Source organism: Dreissena polymorpha, chromosome 5 (genome assembly GCF_020536995.1).
Source record: "Dreissena polymorpha isolate Duluth1 chromosome 5, UMN_Dpol_1.0, whole genome shotgun sequence".
Lineage (NCBI taxonomy): Eukaryota > Metazoa > Mollusca > Bivalvia > Myida > Dreissenidae > Dreissena > Dreissena polymorpha.
The window spans coordinates 100,165,202-100,172,348 of NC_068359.1; the positions used below are offsets into that span (position 1 = coordinate 100,165,202).

At 32.7% G+C, this 7,147-nt stretch overlaps 1 protein-coding gene across 1 annotated transcript in view; it reads right to left on the bottom strand.

The window, feature by feature from the left end:
• The window catches only part of LOC127880782 (uncharacterized), a 222,334-nt gene that overhangs the window by 34,946 nt on the left and 180,241 nt on the right, over nt 1-7,147 (bottom strand). The gene's annotated exons all lie outside the window — the stretch shown is intronic.

Below are 7,147 nucleotides of genomic sequence, written 5' to 3' on the forward strand. Positions count from 1 at the left end.
ATACGATTTCATTTTTGTCAAACGGCATATCTTTGACGTTCGCGCTTAACAATGGCAAACAACAGAATAGTTTATTCAGACGTAAGAATGTAAAGCTTATCGTCATTTACATACATATACCACAACAACATGTGTTTGTAGTAACATACATCATTCGAAAAAAAAAATCAATTTACATAAGCAAGAAATACCTATATGTTGGTGTTGCGTGAGAATATCATAGTGACCACATAATGTCAGGTGTGTTTTAATAATTGATAGAATTTCATATTGACTAAGTAACCATATCCCTATAACTCAACTATAGTTTCTTTTTCGTCTAGGTGGTCAATAATCGGATAACACTTAAACAATATCGCATAATAAACATAATTCGAAAAAAAGATAAATTTACATGTCAGGTGTTTTTTTAATAATTGATAGAATTTAATATTGACTACGTAACCATATCCCTATAGATCAACTATAGTTTATTTTTCGTCTAGGTGGTCAATAATCGGATAACACTTAAACAATATTTAACTAAAATTTAGTGCAACATTGTTTTAGTTTTTTTAAATATAATATAGCATTAACGTTTTCAGCATTTCTCAATCATATTGTTCTAAAATTGGTAAGCTACGAATGAAAATAACCTACATACATAATGTTGGATTTATCCGATTATATGTCTGGACTTCACATTAATGTATTTTCCTATTTAAAAATGTTTTGAATATATAAAAAGTAAATATATCTTATATATGTACTTTTAAGTAACGATATTTTTTTCTGAAGAAATTAAGGAATGGAAACCAACGTCAATACACATTGCACTAAGTATTTCGTCAATTTGCAATTTGTGTGGGGACAACTTGTGCGGTTTTGAATTCTTACGCGTTAATATGCATACGATGAGGTTCAGCGGGGAATGAAGAACATGTCAAAGAATCGTTATATCCAGAATGAAGCGTTTCTGTAAAAGTGAAAGAAGTTGTAGTTATTAACTCTTAAATGTTTTGTAGAGAACTCTAGGGAACTGTTAGGTGACTTTTACACCAGTATTATAATTGGTGAGTGCGTGTGCAGGCCCGTAGCCAGGGTTTTGAAAAGGGGGATGCGAATTTTTGCCATCGACGATTGTTATTGAGCAACGAAGTGGCGAAGGGGGCACGTGCGGGAGAAGATGTCCCCCTCCTGCCATCGGGTGCTTTGGAGGTCCTCCCCCTAGAACATTTTGAAAATGAAACGTAAACTACTGCATTCTGGTCATTTTTTAACTGCATTTAGAGACTGAAGTTATAGAGCATTTTTATATGAAATTTCACTTGCTTTGACCATACTCAGTGACTGATCGAAATGAATATGATATTACACACATGTATCCTCAACCACGTTTTTCAATAACCACCATTTTGATAATTCACGGATAAACATAATTTTATACGATGTTTAACCCGCCACTAGTATGCTCGCACACATTTTGTTTGCAACAACACATTTATAGAACGATAAATCAAACAATAAGAACGGTATAAAATATCATTATTTATTGGAATCTTGGAATCTTGATAAAATTGGTGTGTTTCACCATTCCAACATTCTACCATTCATAAATCGAGCAAATTAAATGGAATCATTTGACTTTTTTCAAAACAATTGTTTGTCTGCTTCTATGGATAGTGCCAGAGGGTTATCATTGCTCTAAACGTGCTAATAGTGTATTGTACAACAAACACTGATTAACAAAACTGGGTCTCTCTAATCTGCATCAATACTAAAAAGAAATCAAAATTGTATGACTGGTTACTTTATTTTTTTTAACTATTTTAACAAATAAGTTATCTTTTTCTAAACGAATTTTAGAAAAATATAACACTTAAGGCTTCATTAAGACCCTATAACCAAAAACTACTGGCCCAATGGTCTCAAAGTCCTTAACAATGTATACCAGGACTTCGTAGAAAAAATATGTACTTATTTGCCCATTATATGCTCAAGATCCGTCACAGTTGATGAACATTAAACGTTGACATCCACCTGATCATATGTTATAACGTTTTAAATTCATTATAACAACTGTTTGAGAGTAGGATATTCCTAGTATCAAGTTTGACATAATTAAAGTATTGTGGAAAGATATGTATGTGGAGCAGAATAGATGCCATTAAGTGTTGGTAAACTACAAAAAAGCTACATTGCTTAGTAGAAATTATATGTTTTTGGTCAATCAACAACAAAATTAGCCTGCCTTGAGCACAGCTGATATTTTTGTTGCTGGGAAACCATTTAGGATATCCGAAAATGGCTGTACGGGGATATAACACAAAAAAACAACACAGTCTGTCGAAAATGCTGTGCACAATGTGTAATTGTTATAAGTCGTGGCTTCACCATTTGGTTATAATATCTATGAAAGTTATGGCTTAAACATACATTAATAACGATGAAAAAAAACAATCATTTAGTATCAAATATCTATAAATAAGTATCGATTTTATACCGAGTTAATTATGTATTACACAGAAAACAAATATCCATTTATAACAAAGATTCCAATTCCATTTTGCGGGGACCGATCTTCTCAAATTTTGCTGTCAAAACTTCTGTTAATTTCAACAATTCTACGATTAAAAAATGTAAATAAAAATCACGCGCTATCTTGGGAATGACTTAATCGAGAAATTAATTATATGGTGACCTGTCGGTTGCATATTGAATACAACATTATTTTAACGTTTAAATACGAAGACTCACTGGAAAAATAAATAACCGTTTTGCGTCAAATACATTTGGTTGAAACTTTACTTAAAGTACACTTTTTTACTCGTCCAAAAAGATTGGGTGCGAACGCACCCAACACTACCCCCCCCTGGCTACGGGTATGGTATGTGTGTGTGTTTGGAGAGGGGTCAAGATTTTTTTCACGTGTCTACTTACGGAAATAGGTCACATTTCCATAAAGAAGGACTTTTTTTTATTTTTCTGGATCTCATGTTTAGGTAACTGACATTTCGCTGTCTTTATATGTGTTAAAGACACGTTGGGTTCACGATTATGATTCAGACGGAAATCACACCTAAAATACCTTGTTTATTTGTCAGTCGCACCTTCGCAAGAACTGTCATGTGCGACCTCCTGACCTGGATATTTATGATTTGGATGATGACGACAATCACAGCTTATAATATGTGTTTCTTTATAATTTGCACAAAAGTTCAAACTGTCATGCAAAGGTGTGATGGGCTGAACGTCAGCGCCCTGTAATGTTGTATAAACCTTAGTTTTTATTTCTAAATTGCACCAACGCGAAAACAAATATATTCCTCTAAACGTCAGCGACCGGTAATGTTGTATTATAATCAAAGTTAATTTCTAAGTTTCACCTAAGCCCAAACTGTCCCACAAATGTGTGATGGTCTCAACTTCAGCGCTTGGTAATGCCGTATTTTTAAGCTAAGGCTATGTTGATAACACAAATGAAAGTCCTGTTCTTATTCCGACAACATAAATACGGGAGAAGACTACTATTTTGTTTGTGGACAATAAATGCCTCTTGCCCTGTGTGCCTTTACAATATGGGGTATTTATAGCATAAGGCAACTAAATCTGCACTTGCATTATTGTATTACACAAAAGATACAAATTATGCAAAAACGTCTCTTAAACGTTTTGTCCTCAATCGTCAATGTAACGTTAATATGGAATTTATATTATTTTATATTATTAACACTTCTAAGTCTTACGACTTAATTATACATCAACTATAAAGAGCTTTTCTATGTTAAAAACCAACATCTTTTTTTATTAACGCAATAATGAATCACCTAATAGTCTAATAACTGTCCAAACTATTCCTTTATTTAACTCACTTGCATAAACATTTACATTTAATTTTAATCAAGCCTTACATTCCTGAAAATTTTGGAGAACTTCTTTCCTTTTGCATTCAAAGATGTACTTTTTAACTTCCATGAAATGAATCAAGCAGTTGTCTTTAACCCGTTCGTTTGTATCACCAAGAAGTAATATTTTGCAGTGTAATACTATATGTAAATCAGCAGTCGTTACGCTTTGAGAGATTTCTTTAATGAGTATGTGTACTTGGCTACAATCCCAGAATAAATGTGTTATTGATTCCTCTGACATTTTACAAAAGGTAAACGTATTACAGTCCGACAAGCCCATTTTAAAAAGGAATGAGTTTGTTTGCAATATTATGTGGATAATCCTAGTGTTTAACCATTGAAGATATGTCGTATCAGTTTTTAAAAACTTGTCCGTGGACATTTTTCCATTTTATGGAATAATTTGTTAAGTATTTATTCCAATTTAGCAAGTATGCAAATAAAAAGCAAACATTTTCAATATTGAGAAACTGGATTTGTTAAGGTATTCAGTGCTGCTAATATAACGGGATTGTTCTTGTCATCCGCGGAACAAACTCCGATCCCACAAGGTCCGATGAGTAATACATGTACACAAATGGGAATGCTATTCTGTTGCGCTAATGCTCGACCCCGGTATAATTGCAAACTGTGTACTTTTGTGGAGAGCAGTCTTTGATAAAAAAACTTATGGTCTCGAATTTTGCAGTCATTGGTTTTCAAACATTAAGTTTGCTATTTCTCTTGCAGTTGATTTTTACCGGAGAATAAATATATTTAAGGATGACATGTGGGACTTTATTTATATAGACCTTACATGACTTATAATTGAAATTAAAGGAGAAAGGTTTAAAAATCCCCCCACCCCGAATGTATGCCTCGCACAACTCGGAACACCATGCTGGCTCAGTTGAAAACCATAAAAAGGAAACGTGTATCTTCTCCTTGAAAAATATCAGTCTAAAGTTTTTTTCCTGAAACTTAACTGTCGCCTGTAAAATACTCAGTGTGCTTTACATCGTACAGATAATCGCAACCTCACGAGGTTATAACGACAAGCACTTCTTCAAGAGCTTTCTCTAAACAATAGTTGAGTACAACGCTTGATGAAAGACCGAAAAACCTGATACACGACTTGTATAAGCAGTCAGTGGTTACTGTAACATCAGTATTATTCGTGGGACATTCATCTTTGTAAATTTCGTTGTTTATCCGGACCAAGAATGTAACACAATCACATTTCCAAAATCTGAAAACAATTAATATACGTGTCCACGATACAACGAATCACGAATTTTAATTCCGATGAATATTAACGATTTAACAGTGTATGCAATCGACTCAAATCTGTTATATCGTGTATTGTATCAATCCATTAGGTCGCTCCTCAAGATGAGTTATTTGTTTTTTTATGAAATGAACGCTTCACGCGAATACGTGCCCATGTGTGAATGTCGAAGATTTGATTACAAAAGGTTTAATACACCAATAATACACTGAACACAATAAAATCTTCCGTAACAAAGGCTTACCAAAAAAAATCAACATTATTTTTTCACACACGTTCAAAGGCGAAATAAATCATATTTTATTATTATACTTACAAGAACAAACTAAATAATACCAAAAAGCAGACGATACCAATTCCTATTCTGATCAGAATTATACTTGATTTTCTTTTTGTGCTAATAACTATGCAGTGACATGACAGTTTTATGTAACAAATAATGTCATGAACATTACAAATTCAATACAATAAAGCGAAATTGAATATATCTGCGCAGATAATGTTCCGATCAATGGTTTACTAAATTGAAGTTATTGTGAATAAATGTTTTCAAAAAATTGGAATTACACTGCAAAGTGCAAAGGGGACAGTGTGCGATTTACGTTAGACTTTGAAAAGGCTTTTATTCACATATTTAGAAAACGCAACATAGGGGGGAGTATGGTTGGTTAGTTAACGGGTACTTTGCGACATTTGTGGTCCCAGCTTTTATCTTTTAACAAGAGTGTTTTAATAAATTATCTGCATCATATGATTCTAGTTGATGATAACAAGCATTGCATTCCTGATTCTAGAGTATGTATTTATCACATCAGAGTGTCGTTGAAGTGAGGGTACATCTTTGTCATATGATATTGAACAATAAAAAGATAACTTTTAAATATAAATAATCGAAACAAAAATAATTAATTTTACTCCAGATAGTTTGAGATAAATACTGTCTTTGCTGCTAAAAAGATTGCAAATTAAGACTGTATGCCTATCGCGCATTTTTAAGAGCTTTCAGAAAGTAGGTCTAGATGACATTAACTCATTTATGCCTAGTGGACTCTCTCATCCTTTTAAATTTGATCAATTTATTTCCTAAATAAGAGATGTCTAGTATATTTATTTCTTTATATAGAATATTACTTACAAAAATTCCTTTAAGAAAACAGCGCAGACCCTGATGAGACGCCTCATCATGCGGCGTCTCATCTGGGTCTACACTTTTTGCCAAGGCCTTTTTTCTAGACACTAGGCATAAATGGGTTAAATGATAGACATTTGATGAAATAACGACACATGTTACGTTGTATAATACGTGTGTGCAACGCTTTGCATTGTTAAGCTAATGGTATTATTTCGTGTTATTTCAGAAACACAGATATCTGTGTATGGCGGGGACTTGAGAACATTAAACAGCCGAGCTTTTGAAGAGGGATCCAAAACGAACTCAAAGATGTTTATTAATTAAGATTGTCTTCTTGAAAGGGTGATGTTGTAGATTTTTTTTCATTTGACAACATATACAACATAACATATACTTTGTGAAAAAATTTATTAAATCACAGAATAACCAGCATTGTTTGTTATCTTATTTGAATTAAGGTAGCATATTTTTGCATTAAAACTGATGAATTCCTGCTTGTATTAAAACAACTTTAATAGCTGACAAACGTTCACACTGGCTAAATTTCGCTTATTCGTTAATTTGCTAGCTTTTTACACTAATGTATATTAATGAAAACAAACATAACAAACAACATGCAGCCGACCTATTTAACCGATAATTTAATTTTTACAGCAACATATTTGAGATGAAAACATAATATAATTATGATATAATTTGTACACCCTTCTTAAGTATTTCCTCTTCGTTTCCTAATTACAAAAAAATATATAAAATATAAGTGACAGCATTAATTTTACGGAAAACATAACACAACATACAAATCAAATTTTACAAAATGCAACCATTCGCCGTCTAAATTGCAAACTTTCTGATAATAAT